The 24,668-nt window shown below is 38.7% G+C and overlaps 1 protein-coding gene across 10 annotated transcripts in view; it reads left to right on the plus strand.

The window, feature by feature from the left end:
- MAST4 (microtubule associated serine/threonine kinase family member 4) overlaps positions 1–24,668 on the plus strand; it is a 261,302-nt gene that overhangs the window by 167,540 nt on the left and 69,094 nt on the right. The window lies entirely within an intron of this gene.

Genomic DNA, 24,668 nt, shown 5'->3' on the forward strand with positions numbered 1-24,668 from the left:
TGTACAGACTGTAAGTAAATACATGTAAGGGTGCACAGACATTTGTATACATAAATACTCAAGCAGTAGCTGTAAAACAGTATTTGTTGGGAAGCTGAATGTGATAATATGAGGTCAGTTCAACAATCAGAAAAACTTATGTTTTTACTTGTGCTCTATTCAAAGGCACATCTAGTCATAAACAGGATAGATGTTTCCCCATCTGCAAGGGTATTTATGGTGCTTACAGTGTGAATTCTTACTGTGGCTTCTGAAAATTACTGAAGTGCAGCCATTTATAATCTTGTTTCTGAGAAATACGATTTGTCATCCTAAACTAAACAAGACTCTCATCTCTGTTCTACCACTGGAAGGAGGTAGTTTATTTCTTTTAATTCTTAAACTTGACTGATTCAAACTAGTATAGCATTTTTACTGGAAAATACCATAATGCCTGTTTTTCCCTTAAAAAATAGGGGAAGGGTTCAATCTGTAGTAATGTTTTTTGTCAGAGGTAATTCTACAGATATCAGTTTTTGTCTGAAGCCTGACTTGAGAGGGTTAATAAATTAAAAGTCACTTTGAGTGCTTGTACTTATTGTCTGTGATTGTTTTAAGTAGCCCTCAAGATGTTCATAACTGAAACAGTAATGGAGGATAGAGTTGTCTTTATTTTCCTGAGCTGTTTTCCGGCATGCATTTATGTAGTTAGTCTTCCCTTTCTGGGCTCAGTGGCCCCATAGTTTGTGGGATTTGGCACAGGCTTCTGAATAGAATCCTGCTTCTCACAAGAGATAGATTTGCACGTGTGGAACAACTTGCAGTGCTGTTTTGACTCGTTGCATTTTTTCATGCGTACCTGGGAGAGAGGAGTTTATATAATAATTATTTGTTTGGTTAAAGCTATTAATCAGATACAGATTTCTAAAAGAAACCTTTACCTTGTTTTTGAAATACATTTAAATATGTTGCTTTTATGAATTTGTTTTAAATCCTGAAGTTGTTGTAGTGAAGATGGGTGCAGTAGTTTGAACTAGACAAGCTTCCTTTGAGAACTCTTGAGTAAAATGAATCAGCATCTAATTTAAATTCTTTATATTCTTAAAATACTCTTCAGGTAACTGGCATTATCACTTCTTGTATGAGCTGCTGGAATTTTGTGGAAAGGTATTCCTGAATTAAAATATGCAAAAATCTCTGAAGTAGAAAAAAAAAAAGAACAATATGACATATTTTGTAAGTACGTACTTTAACCTGAAACCTTCCCTCCGCAAACCCAAACCAAACTCTTAGGGAACATGAGAGCTTTTTGGTGTGCCTGATAGATGCACTGAGGTCTCTGTAACTAGGAGGCGGGAACTTCTTCTGTGAAGAGGTGGTAGCATTCTGGCTGTATGTCCCTGCGTCCCTGAGGTCACTGCAGTGGCTGCAAAAAGTGTTTCTTGTGCTTTGGACAACTAAACAAAAGTGAGGGAGGGTGACCCTCAGTGGAATTTGGAGAGTCAATGGAAAATGAGATTAATTTTGCAGGATTGTAGATGTACTGCTGATTCAGTGAGAAGACATGAACCCATAGAAAATGGAGCTTCCTTTGTTCTTGCCTTGACAGAATTCTTTGTGACACGTCATTTAATTTAAGAATGTATAGCTTAATACTAGTGAGCCTAGAAATGTAGAGTGAAGTTCTGCATTTGGTCATGGACATTTCCTGTTGATTATCATCAATGCTGTCTGAGAGAAGGCAAAAATCTTGATCAGAAGTTTTAGTTGGTAAATATATCTTTACAGATTTAGCGTAGTTCAAGCACAAATGTAATAATCCAGTCCTTGATGAAACAGAAGTTACATACTGATAAGACTAAATCAGACATGTTTCTACCAACAGATACCTCGGTGTTTACCCAAATTGGTTGTCAGGGCGGTTTTTATAGTGTAAATCCAAAACACGGCTTTTTTTTTTTTTTTATTCCTGGTTATGGGAAGTGGAAGGAGGATACTTGAATGCTAACTAATTCATCTAACAGTGCTCTTCAGTGAGAAGTTGTAATTAACGAAAAACCTTTGTGATAATATTGTCAGCCCTCTCGGGGTTAACTAATAAAAAGTAGATTGTGTACATTTGTTTTACAGGTCTGCTTTTTCCGTGGATCTAGGCCTGTCTAGCTTGTTCTTATGCGTGGATACGTCAAGGGAATTTCCATGCGTACTGTAATAGTAGAAGCAAAGGCAATCAGACAAGTTCAATATGCTCTATTCACCTTGTCTATGAACACCCCACGCAAAAGGATAATTATGTCAGTTAACTGTACCATCAAGTCCTACCGGAACATCTTCCTTTTGCTTCCCCCACATAATGGACAAAGAAAATACATAACACATTTTATAAGTAAGCTTGTGCTTTATTTTGGTTTACTTACCTGAGGCTTCATGATTTGGGTTCTTCCCTAGACCTTCTGCCATGTTTTGATGATTGAACTATTGTGTTTGTAGGCATCTGCTTCCCATCTGTGACCTATGACTAATGAGAGAACATGAGTTCTGTTGGAAAATCACATCTATTATTCTCTTTTGCTGAGTGTCAAAATATTATTGTCTTTTGTAAGGCTTTGATTTTGGAAAAAAATTCAAAACCGAAGAATGAAACTTCTTGAGTTTTTTTTTTTTCAAGTTTGAAAATTAAGTTTCTTCACACTTTTTCTGATGTGTCTTTCTCAAATCTTAGAAGACCAAATTGCTTTTATTTTTTCCTTTTCTGTAAAGGAAATGTTTCAAAGGAAATACAGAACATACTAGAGCATATGAATACGCTAGGTTGCTGTATTAAATATGCAAGTTGTTTGTGTGGGTCAGACCTACGCATTCAGCATTATCTATAAATGAATACCTTTTAACCATCGTGTGTTTCCTTCTTCTGATTCACAAATTATAAGTCAAGAAGGAACCAGTAAGATCACCTACTCTGACAGTCTACAGGAAACAAGACATACAGTAATAGTGTCGGAGATTTAGTAATTTGGCCCTCCCAGTCCAGGTAATGTGCTTGTTTAATCATTAACAAGTTTGAGAAAATCTGTAGGGTTTGCCACTGCTTTGGCTAGCTTTCTTTTGATTTCTGTTCCTTAAGTGAGCTGTGTTTTATTTCTAATTTATTGCTGATGCTGCTGTCTCTCTCACAAACAGCCTTGGAAACACGAGTCCAGTCTTTTTATAAACACAAAAAAATGTTCTGTGACTGCCTAATCCAGTCCAAGGGTCAACGGACGAGTGTTAGTAGAAGGGAACAATCTGAAAAGAGGTACAATGAACTGTCTGCATGTTCTGCCTCATTCAGTATGGAAAAATGCATTTTCTCTTTGAGTAATACTGGAGGAACAATAATGTTGTGCTTTCTAAAAGGAATCTGCCCCAGGAAGCTGGACTGTAGGCCAGCGGAATGGTGTGGCTTCTTTCCCTGTTGGGAGTGTTTGTCCCAGGAGTCCATGGAAGTGTTAGGTGTGTGTTAAGGGCATGTGTCGGGGGAGTTGTGTGTTGCTTTTCTCTATTGGACAGGCCAGACTGTCTGAAAAGGTGTGAATGTGTGGGAGTTGTATGAAGGAACATGTCCTGCTGAAGTGCTGCTGGAATACTGAGGTGCAGCAGGAGGCAAGTGTCCCATTGGTCTTGTAGACTCTAAGAAATGATCTCTTGAGCTACTCACAGATTTCAGCTTGTAGGTAAATAGTTGGATCATTCCAAAACACAGTACAGGAATAAAGTAAAACACATGCAGTACAGACAATCAGAATACTGGGGTACAGGAGCTAGTACATTATATGTTGCAGGAGCACCCAGTGTATGCTAGAAACCTAGCATACCTAGCTAGAAAACTAGAATTTTCATTCTAGTTTTTGTACATGCTTACAGATATTTGACCTGAACGGTTTATGCTGTCAAAAATAACATGTTTTTCTTCTCTGGAAAGTTATATTTTTTACAAAACTATTTTTCTGATAGATACTGAGATTCTACAAACTTAAAACTCATGAACCGTGAGTGCATAACTTCACGTATCACTAGATGATAGCTATCCTGAAAGCAAAGGCAGTAACTATTGTCAACACAATCATACAAGATCAGTGGAGGCAAGTAAGTATAGGACTTCCACTTCAAATACAGTAGAAGTCCAAGTAGTAAAAATACAATTTGTTATATATACTATGATTTGGAAGAAATGTGATGCTCTGTGTTTTTAGGATAAGTGTGTGGTATCAGATGATTTGGTTTTAAGTAATTAGGTTTTTTAACTGTTATTATTCTATGAGAACAACTCCCGTTAATCTGCTGACTTCTGTATTCGTTAGGCAATGGATGCTTACAAGTCCTGTAAAAGTGAGGGCTATTGTTGCCTCATGAAGATCTTACAAAATATGGGAAATTGATGTGGAAGCTAAGTCTGCTCCTGGCTTTGTGACTTGGCTGCCCCTATGGGTTGAAGTAGTTTTTGGACCAGTCTCACAGTTTTTTTTCTTCTCTTGAATCCTGACAGTAGCATTCACACAGCATACAGCATTTTCCAGTAGAAAGAGGACTGCAGAAATAGTGGTTTTACCCTTTCTGCACATCACTTCTTCAGGCATGCTTCTGCTATGATGCAAATAGAAACCTTGAATTAGCTAATGGGCTAATGGGCTGTGGATGAGTAGTGAGGTGATTACTCTTCCTGATGGCCCAAAATTGTAGCACACCCTTTTCTGTCACCTTACTTCATCCACACCCTATTCTAACCCATTGAGATGTTTGTCTCATCAGTGTGTTATGCCTGGGTTTTTGGACTGTGTATGCTCTTTCCAGCAGAGGCTGTCATTTGTTGTGTTTTTGTGATGTCTGTAACAATAAGAACTCATAGCCCTATTGCATATATAAGAAATAAAAATGTTTCTCACCACTGGGCTTTTTTGCATGTAGTTTTCTTCTTAAGAATAGAAAATGCAAGGGTTTCTCATTTATGATGGATCTTCCCCCAAAATAGTCTTTCTTTAGAAATCTCAGAAGAAAGCTGACCTACTCCAGTTTTCCAGAGTTTTTGCAGATTAACTGCATTGCATCCTAAAGGAGGAAGGCTACTATCTGGAATCATTGTACAGTTTTGAACAACAACAAAATATGCAGTCATTCCTTAGTTTTAGCTAAAATCTAGAGAAAGAACATCTAAAGTAAATTATCATTCATTCCAAAGCTTTTTCAACCAAAAAGCACAATTGCATCTGCTTGTAGAGGCAGGGTTGTTTTTTTAGGCTGGGAGGAATACCACATGGCTGTAGGGACACACATAGGAGCACCTATTTTTTTTTTTTTTTTTGTCATGTGTCCTTCTAGAAGAAAAGAGATATGTAGAAAACATACGTTGAGAGTATTTTTTTATGTACTCTCTGCATTTTAATATCAGAATAGAAAATGTGCAACAGCACTAATGTACTTGGTGAGTTTAGTGGCTAAAGTAAGCTGGAAGGCATCTTACTGTAACACTCTTAAGACAATAATTTTGCCTGAAGCTTATTGGATTTTTTTTGTCTTCCCTTCTCCCAGCACACTGAACTTATAAAATGACGAAGTTGAACTATACTGAGTACTTTTTCAATTGGAAATATCTGTGTGTATCTTCAGAGTATGATTTAGTTGTTCACTTCCAAAGTCCAACTTCTGATCTGTACTGTTGCCACACATTACCTGTTTCCCTTAACAGAATTGGTGAACTTCTTTGCATACTTTGTGGTGATTACCTTCTGAAGAGACTACCAGTGTACTTTGCCTGTTTTTTATACTTGGCCTATGATTTGATAAGAATTTGATTTGTTAAACTTGGTAATTATGTATTGCGAAATTTAATCTCAAAACACCCTCATTGCACGTCATTGTTAGTGAGAAGTTCTCTGAAGTGATAGAACTGTGTGTACATAGTTCATACAGAATTTAGTATGTCAGGGACCTATTTTTGTTTCAGTGGTTGTCAGTAGCTGGATTCCATCATAAGGCATTTTGGTTTTAAATTAAGTGTTGGTAGAGGAAAGCTTAAGGTAAGCTAACTAGGGTTTTGCTTAACACAAGTAATGCAGTCAAAATAATTAAAGTTTAGTTAGCTTGTTGAGATATTGAAGAGCAGCCCAAGACTGAAGAGAACACATTCAGTTCATCTGGGTTTCTGAATGTTTGGTAGGTTTTTTCACAAGTTCATGCATGACTACGCTTATGCTTTACCAAAAGCAGCAATCTCTAATGATCTCACGTGGTTGGCAGTACAGATTCATCTGTGAAACAGCACCGTGCCCTGCAGCACCATACTGGGGTGTGTGCTTCACTGTGACTCAGAGATCATCATCATTTCCTGCAGCAGCTAGTTAGCCTAATGCTGCGTAGTCTGAGATGTGACAAAATCACAGCACAAGGTGATATGGCTACAGGCGTTTTGACTATTGAAGGTAGTCTCGTAGAGGATATGACGTGTAGCTTTGTATCACATTGCAGCATGATTCCTGTCTCCAGCACTGATGAATGACATGTTTCTACTTTTATGTTTGTGAGAGTCAGTGAATAGGAAGGTCAGAATTCGTCCTTTGGAGAGAGTGAATACAGTATTGTTTTAAATTACAGCTAATATATCATACTGAATAGTCAGAATTTAAAAGCAGAATGTTATTTGCTGGACTTAGTACCATTACTTGCTTTTAGAACTCGGAGTGGGCGAGGTTTCAGTGGCTATCTGCTGAGCTGTAATATCAAATCTGTGAGTATCAGAAATGTTATACTCGGTTCAGCTTCATTCTTACAGAGACTCTTGGGACTTCAGCAGATCTTTGCAAAATGATACTGTACCTATCCTGTATGAAACGGGTATGAGGCTGTTGTACTTGTGTTTCAAGTTTGTTTACTGGGAAAAAAAAATCAATAAAGAAAATTAAGAGAGCAAGGTGTGCTATTTCTCTGATTAATATGAAGAGAAGAAATATGTGTCAATCAGTGAACAGTCTCCACAACTGTGTGAAACCTAATGCAATGCTCTGGAAGGAAGATGTGATCAGATTACATTGCCTTATTACCAAATTGTGGGAAGAAATATGACTTGTTGAATGCCAGTTCACCAGTTGGAATCTTGGATTTTTTTTTTTATTGGTCACTTTTTAGAATTTTATTATCATTATTTTCCTGTATCAGCTCATCACAGTAAGGCAGGATATCATAGATCCCCATAAAAACAAGTCAGAGCTCTGTAATCAATTTAGGCTAGGTTGAGAAAACAATCAGTCACTTTTTAATTGGTCACACACCCATATGTACATCAAACTAATTGTCCAGCCCTTCTAAACTGCATGCTAATATTACTTGCACAGACTTTCTCAAGGTTTTGAAAGACCAAAAAATCATTTTGATATAATATTTAGTTCTGTATTTGTAGAAAGGAGATTATTAAAAGCATGTGATCATATTAACATTGATGCATGTGAATGCTTTATCATTTAATTTATGTATTCGAAAGTGAAATCTGTTTATGTGGGTAGTGGTAATTTTTGCAGTTACAATTTGAAGAAAGGATAATCCCAGTGGGTATCTCTACTCTTTTATACTCAAGACATTTGGGGAAGTGGCTTTTGCTGAAATTATTTTGTCTTTTCACATGTACACTTACGTTTGGCTTTCAAGCTGAGCATAGTCTGTTTGAGGTCATTTGTAATAATTATTTGAAAAGCTGAGCTAGAGCTTATGCTGATAGAAAGTCTAATGTTTGATTAAACCACTGAACCAAATTAGAAGTTCGAGGCCTATTTTTTACTAAATCCAGGACATGAAGGATTAATATTCATACTCTTAACATATTCTTTCTTACTTCTGAGAAGGTTAGGAGACCACAGAATTCTATATGTTGTAGTTACGCTTGAGTCTATCTCCATTACATCAAACAGGCAGTATTGGAAGTTATGCCAAAGCAAGTTTTCAGTGGAGCCAGGTAGTTGTGTGTTAAAGCTACTGAATTAATCTTAAACTCTAGATTCAAATTTCAGTTCTCTTTGTCCACACTGCTTCAGATGACTGGTAGGCTGCAAGACTGTGGTAGAGTCACTGGTGTGAAGCTTAGAATAACAATGGTGGTGGTGTAAGCTCATGGCATTCTCTAGGACATACTACTTTGCTAGCAATTTGAGGAACATAATGTGATGTGGTAGTACTTTAACAAATAGTTAAGGAAAGGGGGAAATTTGCTCGTTATGGATCCCATTGTACTGTTTTAATGACAATCTGAGTTTTTCTTAGATCTAAATCCAACGTAAGTCATAGTTATAAATTCTAATTCAAAACAAATGTGATCCATGGAAGCAAAAAATATGAGATTTTTTTCTGATTTTTCTTCTAAGTATGTTGCTCATGTCTAAGATTATATATGAATTAAAATTTATAAACAGTGAAGGCTTACGTAAAACAATCTGTTGTAGTGGAGTTCCAATTCTACTTGTGACAGCTTTGACACAAATTCCCTTGGCAATTTGCTCTTTCCACCATCATGTCTCTGTTGTCTTGGACATTGCTACTCCAAGGTAGAATTCTAACTGAAGGTAAAAAGCCAGACAGATCTGACAGGACAATGAATTCTTGAGATTTTAACTATGCAGTTCTAGAGTTCTTCCCAGGATCAACGTGAAAAGAAGAAAACGTGTACCCTGAATTTCACTGTTGATCTTTGCTGTGTGCATCCAAGCTAGCATTCCTGTTTATTTGGAACTCAGTGCTGTGTAGACATTAGCACTTTATTTTCTAATGTGGAAGTGTCCATGTATAGAAGTTAAGTTTCATCTGGTTTTAGATGTTTAAAAACTGCAAAGCAAAAAACCAAAATCACCAGAAACAAAACCCTACCTTCAAACACTGAAAACTTGGAGTTCTTGAGTCATTCTATGAATACAGAAGCTGGAACTTGAAGAAGAACTGCACGTGCTACATAGAATCATAGGATGGTTTGAATTGGAAGGGACCTTAAAGATCATCTAGTTCCAACCCCCTGCCATGGGCAGGGATGCCTCCCAGTGTATCAGGCTGCCCAAGGCCCCATCCAACCTGGCCTTGAACACTTCCAGGGATGGGGCATCCCCAGCTTCCCTGGGCAACCTGTGCCAGTGTCACACCATGCTCATTGTGAAAAATTTCCTCCGTATATCTTGCCTAAATCTTCCCCTCTCCAATTTATAGCTATTCCCCCTCATCCTATTGCTACATGCCTTTGTAATAAGTCCCTCCCCGGCTTTCTCATAGGCCCCTTTCAGGTACTGGAAGGTCACTGTAAGGTCCCCTTGGAGACTTCTCTCCTCCAAGTTGAACAACCCCAACTGTCTCTGCCTGTCCTCGTAGCAGAGGTGTTACAGCCCTCTGATACTCTTTGTAGCCCCGTTCTGGACCTATTCCAACAGTTCCATATCCTTATGGTGAGGATTCCAGAACTGGATACAGGACTCCAGGTGGGGTCTTAAAGAGCGGTGTAGAGGGGCAGAATCACTCCCCTCGACCTGCTGGCCACTCTTCTTTTGTTGCAGCCTAGGATATGGTTGGCCTTCTGTGCTTCGAGCGCACATTGCTGGCTCATGTCAAGCTTCTTATCAGTCAGCACCTCCAGGTCCTTCTTTGCAGGGTAGATCTCAATTACATCATCCCCCATCCTGCGTTTCAACTGTGGGTTGCCTTAACCCAGGTGTAGGACCTTGCACTTGGCCTTGTTGAGCCTCAAGAGGTTCTCACAGACACACTTCTCCAGCCTGTCCAGGTCCCTGTGGATGACGTCCTGTCCTTCTGGTGTGGCAACTGCACCACTCAGCTTGGTATCATCTGCGAACTTGCTGAGGGTGCACTCCATCTCACTGTCAATATCATTGATGAAGATATTAAACAGCACTGGTCCCAGTATGGACCCCTGAGGGACATCATGTGTCACAGATCTCCCATTTGGATATTGATCCTTTGACCACTACTGTGAATACGACCATCCAGCTAATTTCTTGTCCACCAATCAAATCCATGTCTCTCCTATTTAAAGAGAAGGATATTGTTGGAGACTGTGTCTTTTTTAAAAAGTGAGCACAATATTACCCTTCTTCCAGTCAGCAAGGACTAAGACATAATACAGTTATGTAATACAATTAAAAGAATTGACACCACACTCTGGTGTCATCTCGTTTAGTTTGCCTGCCATCCTGCTTCTATTGGAGCAGATATTGTTTAACCAGTTTAGTTTTAATGCATACGTGTGCGGTCCTGTGTTGTGTAGTTTCACAGGCAGTGTTTCCTGTAACATCTGAGGTTGTTCTTGTTGCTGCTAGCTGCACTGCTAGGTTTGGCACCTATAGCTGTTGCTGCTGTTGTATCAGGTAGGTCGTGGGCTTTCATAGCTATGGACGGTAAGTTAACTAATTTCTTTAAAATGAAAATGTTAGCTGTAATAACCACTGCTCACTTTTTCTGTCTCTGTAGAGGGTGTTGCATTAGTAGTGGGTTTAGGATACTTCATTCTTGACACACCAGGGTGAATTAAGTAAATCTTCGTTGTGAAATTGTTCCTCTTCACAATGTTAGCTCATAGCTATTTGCACACTATAAATCATATCCTTGCATTTGTTTTCTTCCTTTTCTTCTTTCTTCTGCGCTGAGTCACTGGCATTTGCTTTCATGAATCCTCTGTGACCTACTTCTATTTGTGAGCAGTTATTACATTACTTTGGTAGTAAAATACTCTTTTCCTGTTATGGATATTTTAACAGGGCAAAGAATATGCAAAATCTATTTTTGTAAATTGCTTGTATACTTCGTGCTATTGAAGATGGGCTTAGTATTTTCTCTGCATTCTTGTGGGATACTATATCATTGTGTATATTTAAGAATAGTATAGAAAAGTATACTAGCGATGAAAGTTAATTTTAAATTGTCATTTTGTCTTGTTTCTAAGCTCTTGGGTTTTAATGAGAAAATAGGGTGTTGTTTGCTGCTGAAAGGGTCAGGAGAATTATAAATGAGAAATCAAGCTTACTGGGTCGTAGAAATTCGAAATTTCTGCAAAACATTACTCACTGAATGGAAAAAAAAAAAAAAAAAAAGCATGGATGTATTTTGTGGACCAGATTTATTCCTGGAGGTACTTTTCATTTCGTCAGAGCTCTGCTTGGAATGTTCAATGTGTACTGGTTTTCCTTTGCTAGGAAAATGCTACTAATTTTCCAGTTTCACTCCGCAGTTTTTTCAGTAGATGTTAGCCACATGAATAAATTTAAGGTCAGATTGTGTTGATAGTTGTGCTGGGTCATTGGTTGTGGGAAAGAGCTTCAAGTATAACGTTGCAGAGAAGAAAAATTTCCCACTCCCTGGATAACGTGTCATCTCTTCTTGGAACCTGTATCAGAGATTGCAACCTAGTACTATTGTGTTTTCATCTCTGGAAGACCTATCTTAGATGGAAAGGATTCTAAAGTTGTAGAGTATTTCTGTTTCAGAGATTTGGATACTTGTATCATTAAAGTGACACAGCCTGTCAGAGGGAAGGGAACATTGGGTGGCATAACATGAATGCTTTATCAGTACTTAGTTGGGACCGCCTAGATAATTGGTTTCTGACCTCACTGTCTGAGTAATCCAGTTGCTTGAAATGTACGCCACTGGAACTTTTTTAAATAATGCACTATACTATTTTTAATAGTATGAATGTGCATGTGTATGTAAGTGCCAGGTCTGTGGCAACAAACTGAAACACGTATATCATCTGATCTTTCCTGGCTTGTGTGGTGCTTGATGATTAAGCATTACCAAAAAAAAAAAAAAAAGAGAGCAAGTGGATGTCAGAAGCCTTGTGTTGTCATCCCTGCTGATGACTATGCCTGGAGATGTTTGAATTGCTTCACTAGAGATTATTCAGATGTTTCCAGTTACCTCACTGTGACTTTGCATCAAAGCTATGTGATCTGCCTGTGTGATGGATTGCCTTCCTCAGTAGGTGCGCTGCTGTGTGGAGCTGAAGTTTGCTCCCAGACCTAGTCTACACACTGGGTTTTATACTGGGGTGATTATTTGAGCTATAGAGCTAGTCAGTTAATTTTGATGATCTGGCTTTGTTAGTACATGATTACAGTTGCAAAAGGCTAGTTTGTATCCTCATCCTTCATTTTTGTTTCCATCTGGGAAAATCTGAACCAGCAGAAGACTTTTACCCTATGATGTAACTACATCTGTAGAAGGGAGAATTTGATTGTGTAACTATACCAGTATGTATACACAGCTAACTCTTAACTGTAGATACTGTATGTGTAATAAAATCTGTGGTGGGAAGAAGTGATTAATGTAGATTCTGTAGTTTTGTAAACGGTATTAGTGATGTGCCGGCACATATTTTATTATTTTTCCTCCCTGTTGAATTTCTCATGCAGCTTTGTTATATAAAAAAATAACAGTCAACACTTATGCCAGTTACATAAGTTCTGATTTCATCTGAAAAAATAAAAGACCAGACATGCAGTTTTCTTTCATACTGTTGATTTGTTATTTTGCTATAAAAGTGATGTAGCTGTGTTAGGGAGCTCTAAGGGCAAAAAGATTAATTTGTTATAGTTCCAGATGACTGATGGGGAATGCCACCTTACTGGCTTATATGTGTCTAGTGATGTCTTAACATTGTGACCATAGAATGTTTGGTTGCTTACATTTCAATGTGACTTTGCAGACGGCCAGTTCCTACTGAACAAACAGCCTCCTCATTGAAGTCACCATAGCTGGCATTAATTGATGCCCTCTTCAGCAGGCTCCACAGACACTGACAGCTGAATGGACACAGTGAAAGGATTTTTTTCTTTTTTGTCATCCTGGGAAAATAATGCTTCTACATGCTTAATTATGATTTAATTAAAAATTTTGTGGTCAGCTGACAGTGGAAAGGAAGGAGAATGTGGGTCTTGGTAAAGAAAGAGGGTCTTTTGTTTGCAAACTGTATTTCTAAACTGCAGTCAACGTGTGCATGCTTAAATGTGGGGCACTGATGGTGCTGCCAAAGGTCTTACAGGAACAGACATATTTTTCAGGTTGAATGCTTCCCATTTAATTGTTCATATTCAGGCTCCTAGCCCATACAGGGCATAGTTTTCAAACTCCTGTATTTTGTCTGAAATAATGATATTTTTTAACTTGTTTTCTTTATTTCCTTAATTCCAGTGTATTAACAGCTTAAGCACTGCTGACTGCTTATATCCAAACAAAAGGCTGTACAGAATATTAATTGCAAAATGCTTATTACTTGTACGGAAAGTGTGATCTTTTAGTTCTATAATATTGTCCCTAACCTTTTTCAAACATTCAGAAATAAAAAGGAACAGGATCATCTTCCTGTTATTCACATTAGTTTACTTAAAGAAACAGTGCAAATTTGTCTCATATTGCTTAGTTAAAAATAGGCATTTGTTGCAACTTTTTGGCAGCTGTCATACATATAAGAGAAACATAAACCACTGCAGTTAATACCCGAGTGCTGTCATTTCCCTCATGTGTCCAATGCTCGGTAAAGAACTGTGCTTCATCATTGTAGTGCTTTCCAGTTTGTGGATGTGTATCCTCACTTCTGGTTCTCAAGATGCTAAATAATGGCAGTGCTCAGGACTTTGTACTCTTACTTGGGATGGTGTGTCTGCTGGAGACTAGCATACTTGCATGCTTTTGTTTTGGAAAATACTTCCAGAAACTTTCTGCTGAATTAAGTTGCTTAAGGTGGTGGCTCATGCAGCTGTACTATTTCACCATAATTCCAACTAGTTTTAAAGATCATGTGGGCCCAGCAGTTGGGCAGGAGTACATAAGAGGGAGAGATGTGAAGATGCCCCTTCAGAGGAACCTCTAAGTGTTGCTGCTTCTGTTTAAAAACTGTGTGAGGCATTGCTTCTTAAGTACTGACAAGGCCTTAGGTATTTAGTTGGGATTGACAGTAATTTTGCTGATTATAGGTGAGCCCTCCTTATGCCCATGCATGTGTAGGCTGTTGTCTCCGTGTCTTTCTTAAAGACATGAAGTTTATAGAACAAGGAGTTTTGGTGCTAGAGGTGTTGAAGTTTGCTGTGTTGGTATTGGTGAACCTTCATATTCCACAAATGATTTTTTCAGATGAGGGAGGCTGAGTCCTTCTAGGTAAAGGGCACTCGAGGCCTGCCTGTGAAGTGGAGCTGGGCAGTTTCCCCGTGCTGAAGAGTATATGTGCAGTTCCCTGGCAGACGGCTGTCCTGCCACCACATAAGGAGTCTGCCACGGGCCAGGGCAACCTGAAACTGTGCATGAGTATATCTGCTTCCTCCAAGACACTGGAAATATGGTATGCCTGGTATACTTACGAGTATCTTTCGCAGAAGAGATGCAGGGCTTTTTCTGATATGTTGGCTATCATCTCTGCCAGTTAAGGTAAAATGTCACCAACTAAGGGTCGCCAAACAGAACAGTGGCATTTGTGAGCTGAACTAGTGTCATGCCTTCCCAAAATGTTTGCGTTAAAAGATGTGCATGCAGTTTTTAGGTCTAAGGCACATATCTTCCTCCGAGTAACACAATTGGAAACAAACTGTAGTTGAATCATTTGCTTAAGCTTGTTCTTAAGATGAAAAGGTGAGGTCAGGATATTTATGAGAGAAGGCAAAGGAAAAGTTGTTTTTTTTTTTTCTTATTTGTCGTGTCTTTTAATGCCATGTCATTTCTTTCAGCTTTTTGTCCTAAGCTCTGTTTTTCTTTTACTGTGTTTAGTCCTGGTTATGTAGCACTGTGAAAAAGTTGCATTGAAGTACTGAATGGTGAAGTGAGGCTCATACATTATTTTTCAAAACCTCAGTTCAATGTTCTTTTAACTTTTTTGTTTTAGCATTCTGTTGTTATAAGCCACCATTTGCCAGAAGGTTAACGTTAGGTATGTAAATGAGTGCACACACACCTCACAGGTAGCTTGCTTTTGGGATATGACTGTTTACAGATGAGCTATAATCTTTATCTTTATTGGGGTGAGTTAACTAAAAAGTTAAGTCTACCAATTTGAGAAGAATCGTGACTCTAGAAAAGCCAGGAGTTCCACAGGAACATTCTTCGACAACAAGCTGGGGATAATAAAAATATTTTAAGATCTAGGACAAGCTAGAATTTGAACAATTGTTATTTAGCAGTTAGTCCGTAAGTACTTCACTTTTCAGTCAGAAAATAAACATTGGTATGAAAAAGGATCTTTTAGCTTTAGGATCCTGCCCAAGCAGGAATAAAAAAAAATTCAAACACTTTTGCTCCTGGTAGGCTTAATCTGGGAATGTAGTTTTTCTTTAGTCAGGTGCATTGCTCTGGCATTTTCATGCCCCTTCACCCCTTGAGACTTTGGTAGTATTTGCTAAGGGTTTGCAGACAACACATTTAATCATCATATGCTCCCCCATTTATGAGAGGTTGAGAGCTACCAAATTTGGCAAGGGAGGAAAGAAGCAGTCCAGTCTGGACTCATTACTCTTTCCAGTACAAATGAATTGCTTCTATTTAATTACAAGAGAAAGGAGTTGGGTATAAATGTAATTTTTTTTTTTAGGGGTTAAACCGTAAGAGAACTACCAGGTTTGAAAGAGAAACCATGTAAAACCTGTACAATTCAGGTAGTTCCCGATTTCCTATGCTTGAATTTGAGTATGTGATTAATATTGTTGTACTGATTTGTGATTATTAGAAAAGGGGGGAGGAGGGAGAAGGGCAGGGAGAGCACTAAAGAAAAGCAAAAAAAGCTCAAAAGTGTCCTAAAATATTGTGAAATAATATAGGGAATATATTTCTAGGAGCTTGTGTTTTAGTGGATTTTCTCATGGGGAGGATCTCTGGAGTACAATGCAGAGCAGACAATGTTTCATGTGATAAAAGCATATTATGTAGGCTTTTGTTTTAGTAAGCCTCTGATTCTGTTTATATGAAAGTAGCATCCGCACAAATTATTTTGATAGATATGAACAAGTCAAGGAGTTTGAAATAGAGACGAAGCAATTCTGTAGCGAGAAGCAGAGCAGACTAAATAGTTTCTTCTTTCCTTCTAACAACTGGAAACGGCTCTGTTGTTTCTGAGGTCTCTCCTAGACATCTAGGACACCAGACTTTCTAGGCTGACCACATATATAACCACGTGATAGTTTCAGACCATGGCAGACTTTAACTCTTTGAGACTTTATTGAGATTGACACCGTGCACATTTTTCTGGCCAAGAGAAGCACTCCCTTAAGCTACTGTCCCTGCTATTTGGGGAATGTGTTCAGCGCTGTGAGGAGATCTATCTGGTTTATAATCCTGGCTCACTAATTCCATTATATATGGTGAGTTATGAACACTGGTGCTCAAAGCTGTGGTTGTTGGAACAAACCACCAGCAAGCAAAAATCAATGAAAGTCAACAGGCAGTAAGTCTAAGTGGAAAACAGAGTGAGAAAACTGGGGAGAAGGTGGACAGGGTTTCACTGTGGTAGGTATCTGGATAAACAGGTCTTCCGTCTGTAGTTTGGAGACACTCCCATGTTTTATCTTAATTCTGAACTATGCTGGCCTCAGTTTCAACTGGAGTTACAAAAAGCTTGTAGGGTATGTGCTTGGCTCCTTTGCAGTACTTAAATGGCCTGGGGAATTGGCTGCGGTTAGTCTTCGAGTCTGGATGGATGTTGTTCAAAGCAAATATGACTGGAACAGGACCTGTTTGTTTATTGGTTTTGTTGTTGGTTTTTTTGGTTTTTTTTGGTTTTTTTGGTTTTTTTATGTACCAGACTGGTTAAAAATTGCCAGCAGATGGGCTGCTATGTTCACTGTAACCGTGGAAAAGGCTCTTGCGCTGTACTTTAACTTCAGCTGGACGTGGAGGGATGAAGAGATCTCCCAACTACCTCCTCACCAGAGTCTGACTCCTTGGTATTGTGAGCAGCAGCAGCCATGGGGCACCAGCCTGTCTTCCCAGCTGGGGACAGAGCCAGTGGCAGGCACTGCCTGTGACATTGTCTGTGCCACAGCCTGGCAGATGGCATGCCGGCCTGTGGTGAAGGGAGCAACATCAGTGAATGGCATCCAGCAGCTTTGACTCGCCTATCGCTGCTCCTCACACTCCCCCTGTTTCTCCCAGGCTCTTAATGAGCAAGGAGGCAGGCAGAGTGAGAAACATTCTGCCCCCAGCCTAAGCACCAGAATGTGATAAGAACTGTCTGAACGTGTCATCTTCTCACAACAGATGCACTGGGAGCTTGAGGAGTCAAAATCTGTAGTGGTCTGGGTTAATGCGCAACTGCTGGCGATGGCCAAGAGTGCAGCGAGACCTGTATTTTAAACCTCCTGTCTGTGCTGCAGCCTGGATAAGCCCCTGCTCTCCGGCATTTCCTGTCTAATGCAAACAATTTATGCAGGGTTATCTACTATGCAAGTCAAGGCACTACTTCATTTGCTTAACATCTCCAAACTATTGATGCTTTGATCTTCATGGGTGTGATGTATGACGCTTCTTTTTTTTTAAGATAGCACTGGTTAAATATTATAAACCCATCACTGTGGCTGCTGCTGATTTTTTTCATTGAGGTGTTTCTGCCTTTTTTTGCATCACCTGAGTTATGTAGAATAAAGGTAATCATACTTAGCGATGATTTAGGCCAGCCCTGTGAATCTGTGAATTTTTTCCTGTCCTGGTAGTAACTTCTGTTACTAGCTTTCTACTAATTTTTCTGTGTTGAAAGAGTAAGTTTTGTACATCGAGGTTTAGTTAGGTAGCTCAGTATGATAGCAAATGTGCTATTCATCTAATAACTTGGTGTATGTCGTTTCCTAGAACACAAATAAGGTTAAAAAAGAAATTCAAGAAGCAGTGGGATTTAAATGATCCCATCAGCTGTTCTCAATGGGTTACATGATCGGAAGATGCAAAACCTACATTTTGTGGATAATGAAGCAGAAATCGCACAACGGGCTGGTTTATGATCCTGAGTGTTCTTTTTGTCTGCTTTCAACTGTCTGCCCACTTTGTGTGCATGAGAGACTATATTGTGTATGCAGCATTTTATGAATATTGTACAACTGTGGAGTTAGTAGGTAGCTTAATACATGATTAAAGAATTGTCTCTATAACACATTCAAATGGAACTAGTTGTTTAAGGAAGGAACAAAACAGATGGAAATACACAATTTTAGTTCTGTAGAAATAAAGATTTCTTTAAGCTCTACAGGGTTTTCCTCTGTGTGAGAAGAAAAATTATGGATCAAAATTGCTTAGAGTGAAAGTGAGAGTAGTCACTGGAGTTTAACGCATATCTAAGTAGCAAGTATACTTGAGAAGGCTTAACGAAGAAACTGTTCATTTGTTTTGTAATATGCTGGGGGGATGGAGATTGAGAGACCATGTACTGTCTTTGTGACAGTCTTCCCCGGGTCTGGACAGCAGAGATTTGACAGACACTTTTGTAAACCTGTGCTTTTTCTTGGCTGATGCCCTGCATGCATTTGAACCCTCAGGCAGTCCACGCAGAAGGTGTTATGTGTCTGGTTTGCTGCATTTTATTTTTTTTCTGATGAAGAAAAAGACTAGAGTTTCCTCTTTCGTGTGGTTCAGGAAAGTTCTGGTGGCATGGTGGCGTGCTGACAGGTGGTGGAGATGGCAGGGAGTAAGATTTGGACACAACTATGTGAGTATATAGAGAGGAGCCTTAGCTTACCATCCATGCACACCTGGCCAATGGCCAAAACTGAAATGCTCATTGTAGTGTTGCAAAGATTCAGAGTAGACTTTGCCAAACTAGGGCAGCCAGCAGCTTGCATACTTCATCTTGGTGTGTTGTGTTCGTTATGTTTTGACAGCACTCATTTCTTTAGACTGAAACTGGCCTTATTTAAGTTGACTAAACTTTAAATACAGAAGAGTAAAATCTGAATTCCTATGCTAAAACAGTTAAAGTTTAAATCCCAAGACCCATCCTTCCTCCCCTCCCCCGGATCATTAAAGACTGATATGGAATAATTCCTTACAGAGAGTGAGCTATGTAAAAAATAGAATGTTTGGCTGCAAGTCTAATGTTTTAAATAGTATTGTATGTGTATATATATATGTCTTCATATAAATATACCTATGTATTTTATATGTGTAGGTGTGAATGTATACATGTATGTGCCTATATATATGTATCTATTGTGCATGCACCAAATTTGGAAAATGTATATGCAGGCATGTAGTCCAGTAAAAATGTATCAGAAAATAATGCTAGGTGATCCTAAATGGATATGAGCGTGGAACACTGGAAGCCATTAAAAGAACAAAAAGAAAATTCTGGGTCTTTCTAATAGCTTATTTTAGCCGCATTCGGGTGGCTTGTGCATTTCTCTCAGTGACTTTAGCATTTCAGAACTTTACCTACTTCAGTCTTGGAAATATCTCTCAAAATTGTAAATCTTTGCTTCCCTTACTCTTTAGTCTTTCTAAGCTATGGAGTAGAACAAGGCAACAAATAGCTCTGAAGGGAGTATGTGGGTCTTGCTTGTCAGTTTCTACAGTATTCAGAGAGGAACATTGTTGGTTGATTGTTTCCTTTTATAAAGAGGTCTAGGTGTGAAACTACCAATAACTGCATCTCAGGTGTTACTTTGACATTCTAGAACAGGAGATGCTTCATCAAATAGAAGTTTAAAGGCACCTTTTAACAAGGAAACTCTTGCATTATGAGTGTGCCTTGTCTGTCTCTTCATGAGAGCTAGTTTTTGCATTCAGTGGAGTTTATATCCCACAGAACTTGCCTGGATTCTGGAGAGCTTGGAAATACTCAAACTGCTTTTTAATGTGAAAGCTTCTTTTTCTTTAAAACCCAAATAAATACAAAAACCTCAGAACAAAACAAGCTAAATTCCTTGCTTTAAATGTTGTAATTGTTTGTAAGTCAGTGCTGTGTGCACTGTTGACTCTTCAGTGTTGCTACTTGTGAAGATGATGGCTAATGAAGTTATAGGTTGGCTACATGCTAGGGACAGCATGTTCCTCCTGAAGTCGTTTTCAGCTATGCAATTTTAATACCAGAGAAATTATAAACACCTTTTATATCCCTAGAGCTTTTATGGGAGCACTAGACTTGCATTATTACTCTGTCTTTTGTGTACACAGTCAGGTTTTCCATTCTGGGTATGGCAAAAGCTTAATTTCTCTATGCTTGCATTAGCAAATAAAAAGTTCTGTTTGCAGCCTTCCTTAAAATAGAAGGAGTCCCCTTTCTAGTCTTTACCTTCAGTTGAAGCACTTTATTAAAGTGCTAGCAATCTTAAGAAGCTGTATTGTGGAGTAGTGCTGTGCTTAGCATAGTCTGTGAAAGGTGGTAAACTGTCATGATAGCTTACGGTCCATATCTGTCTTCATTAAAAGTGTAAATATTCATAACTGAGGATATTGAAATGAAATCATTATGAATGACTAAAGCAGATGACAGATTTCTCATGAAAAGGATGGCAAGTGGTAATCTCTGTCAATGTAGCCTTCTTTCTCTACTTTTTTTTTGAAAATAAGCAATTAACCTTTACTACCAGTAATGTGTTCACATATTAGCCCCTGTTCTGAGAAAGGCAGTTCCATTTCAGTGCATACATCTTGCAGTTTTTGCTGTTTAGTGTTTACTCTGTCAGGAGCCCTGCATTTAATATTTCAGCTCTGGATGAAGTCCTGCCTGCCCTAGAAGAATTGGATTTCTGCTTCAACTTTTTATTTTGCTGAATGTTTCCAAGAGTTGGTGGAATGTAGCTGTATTTTAATGACCACACTAGTAAGTTTGTATTATACGTCGCTGGTTTCAGTCTAACGTTTTCTGTCATCTCAAATGGCTTTTGCCTGAAAAGGGAAGCATTGTGGCTATTTAAGGAACAAGGTGCTGTGCTTCAGGCAACTGGATATAGCAGCTCTAGTTTGTCCTTACTTTGTGATTAATGAAGTTGAGCATAAAGAACTTTTTGTGTAATGTCCTATTTGTTTTATCATGAGTACTTCCCATGGGAAGCATTGATCATCTGTAGCAGCCAGAGAAGTGACTCGGAGGTTAGTGTGTTGGGCCTCATACTGGAGCTGAGATGAAGGAGGAATTCCCCAGCATAGAGACGTGGTGAGAAGTCAGGATAGGGAGGAGAGGTGTGAGTATGCAGGAGCATTAGTGGCATAGAGTGGAAAGGAAGGCAGAACCTGTCTCAGGGGGATTTGGAAACCAAACATGAAGTTATATATTTTATTCCAAGGTAAGGAACAGTGCCAGTAGTCCAGGGCACTGCTGATACGGTGTAATGCCAGCTACTCCCAGGTAGGTAGTCATCCGTTGCCACTTCAAGTTGTGGGCAATGGGCTAATGTCCAGCAAGGATCTTCTGGGGCAGAGAATAAGATAAAGAGCAAAAAGTGTAAGCTTTCTACACTCTTCCAGTTTTGTGTGCACCCCAAAGTTTAATTATTGCTGAACATGACTGATTTTTTTTCTTTATTCTTCCCTACTCTCTTCTGCCCCTTGGGAAGAGTTGTTTTTTTCCTTCTTTTATACACTGCTCTAAACCCTGTGTTGTATCTGCTGCCTGGCTTGCTAGCCTCTTCTCTGTGCCACGCAACCTGAAACACATGAAATCCAAGACCAAGACGTAGAGAGTTGCATTTTGAAGGTGTAGTGCTTTGTATTTTACCAAGGTTTATATTTCCCTATGTTACAATCCCTGTAGACTGTTCCTGTACTGCTATAACTTCCTGCAGACAAAGAGGCTTTCTTTCAGTACTGTCTCTTATCACTTGGTTTATCTTGTTGGATTTGAATAGAAGAGTAGTTTTATGATGACAATAGAAGAGGAAAATTACCTGTTATGTTCAGAGATCTAGGAAAAGCAATTTCATCTGCAGAATGGCTTCTGAGATTCTTTAGTATACAGAAGTTTGCTGTGTTGAGGCTAAATACAGTTGAATGAGTAATCCTTTGATGCTTCCTCAGTGTGACCCTGCTTCCCATTTGAAGTGTTCTAGCAGTTTAGATCATCATTCAGGGTTCCCTGAAGACTTTTTTTTTCACCCACAAAGACACTTTTCATCACAGAGATTATAGGGATGAATAACATTGTTACAAAACCTTTGTGAAACAGAACCCACAGTGAGAGCCCTAGGGTGGATTTGTCCTTTCATGCAATGATTTGCATCTTACCTTACTGGTAAGACAAATAGATGAGACTTAATATTTTTATTTTCTGTTTCTCAATAGAACATTTCATTTGACTGTATTAAAAGGTAGATTCTCCATACAGCTGCAGCCATGTCTGAGCAAATAGCAAAGAATTTTTTTAAATGTCAGTTGGTAGGGAGCTTCTTCATCATGTAAGATCTTGATGTCAAAGGTAATGCCATTATACTTCCTAGAGATAATACTTAAAAATTATTTCCCCAAAAATCAAGAAAAATGGAATTTGATCTCTTTGATAATTATTTGTGAAACATGTCGCACTAACTTCACCTGAGAAATGTCAAGTTTGAGTTTTAATGTAAAAGCGCATACAAGGCATTTATTTACATAGGAAATTCTGACAAAGGTGGTAAAACTGAGTTTCTGCAGGCACGGGAAAGGATACTGATAGACCTGTATCTAGAATCATCTTTATAACAAGATGAGGGGAGGGTGCCTAGAAAGTAGTATTGTGGGGTTTTAGAACGTATGCAGGGGTTAGATGTTTAAAACATATTCCATCCTTGTGACAGGAGATGTGTGGTTCTTTAGATCCCAAACTTTAACAAGAACTCCTTTGAAGTCATGTGATGGGGTCTTTTAACATCAGCCCACACCACAGATGCTGTAGTGATATCACATTGTTGTGGATAGACGCAATCTGTGTGTCCTTTAATGAACGTCTGATTACCAACGGTTCTACTGAGTTCCATTTTTAGATTGAAGGAACAGTCAAGCTTTCTAAAACAAGTGCAGCGGGCAAAGTGAGGCTTTAGTATGATACAAGAAAAGTTATCAAAACTACAGTCATCTTGCATGAAGCCAAAAGGAAGAATTTGGGTGTGTTGGAGTGTATCCAGAGGAGAACCACAGAAGTGATCAGAGGGATGGAGTGTTTCTGCTATGAGGAAAGACTGAGAGAGTTGGGGCTGTTCAACCTGGAGAAGACTCTGGGGAAACTTTATTGCAGCCTTCCAGTACTTCAGAGGGCCTACAAGAAATACGGGGACAGATTTTTTATCAGGACGTGTTGTGATAGGACAAGAGCTAATGATTTTAAACTAAGATTTAGACTAGATGTAAGGAATAAAGTTTTTACAATGATGGTGATGGAACACTGGGACACGTTGCTCAGAGAGATGTCAGATGCCCATCCCTGGAGATACTCGGTGGTAGGTTGGATGGTGTTCTGAGCAACCAGATCTAGTGCAAGGCGTCCCTGCTCATTGCAGGGTGTTGCACAAGGTGACCTGTAGAGGTTAATTTCTTACTTTGAAATTGTTGTCCAATGAAATATGGAATATTTGCTCAAGTTCCATCATTTAAAAAGTAGGTTGAGTGCTGAGTATGTTAAAAATACTTCTGGAGAGGTAAGCTTAATCTAGACAGATTCCTAAAAACACTGGTCATAGTGTTTGACTTCTTTTGCATCTTGCAGGTATCTTCTGTACTGCTTTTCTTTTTTTTTTCTTTTCAGAAAGAAAACTTTGTAACTTTGGATTACTTTTGAATCTCTCTTACTTAGGTGGTTTTGCCAATTAACTCCATCCTTTCTTTTGCATTTTATTCAACTTCAGACCGTATCAAGACTGATCAGTTATGCTTTCTGGCTGTTAATCTAGAGATTACAACGTTAGAAAATTTGTCTTCAGAGACGTGTACAAATATGATCTGAATCTGCCTCCCTTGGAACCTGCTGTGTTAATGAAATGGTTTTATGTATTAAATTTTTCCCCCTTTAGTGGTTTTGAGTGTAGGCTTTACAGAAAAAAATTGATTGCACTATCATGAATGTTAGTGTATGCACTTAAGTTTATATGTAGTTACATTCTCTGTGACTTGAAGGTACCATTCTCCTTGTGCATTAATATTTGCAGTGTTGTAGATTTATATTTGTGAGTATTCATTATAGTATAAAGAGGACAAAAAAACGTGTCTGCCAACAAGTATTTAGAAACTGTGATCTTCTTTAAGAAAAATACTTCCTTTCCCAAGTTTAATAGATGTGTAAGTTTACTATTTATCTCACCTAATGATCTTGTGATATGGGAAATTAGTGGCTTTGCAGATGAAAAATGTATGAGCAAAGAAATGCATTCATCTTCTAAGGCATCATCTGTTCCATTGACAAAAGGCGCAGATGTGAGATTTATCTCAGTAATTAGATTTATAATTATTGTATCATTCTCAGATTGGTAAATCATTGTTCTTTGTGGCGTATGATTTGGAGCTACAGTTCATGCAACAGAAATAGGTTTAATCATTGAATGGTGGTTCTAAACGTGACATTTTTTCAGATTATGCGTGTATATTTTTGTAAATAATAAGAAGTATATGGCAGAGAAACAAGCTACAGTTAGGGAAGAACATTTTGTAAATGACTGTACGGGGGAGTGCTGGCCTTCACACAGTATAGCAAACGTGCAAACCTGGGAAGTATCCATGATGCATTTTCTTTGGAAACTGCAGCCTTTGCT

This window comes from Cuculus canorus, chromosome Z (assembly GCF_017976375.1).
Source record: "Cuculus canorus isolate bCucCan1 chromosome Z, bCucCan1.pri, whole genome shotgun sequence".
In the NCBI taxonomy this organism is placed as follows: domain Eukaryota; kingdom Metazoa; phylum Chordata; class Aves; order Cuculiformes; family Cuculidae; genus Cuculus; species Cuculus canorus.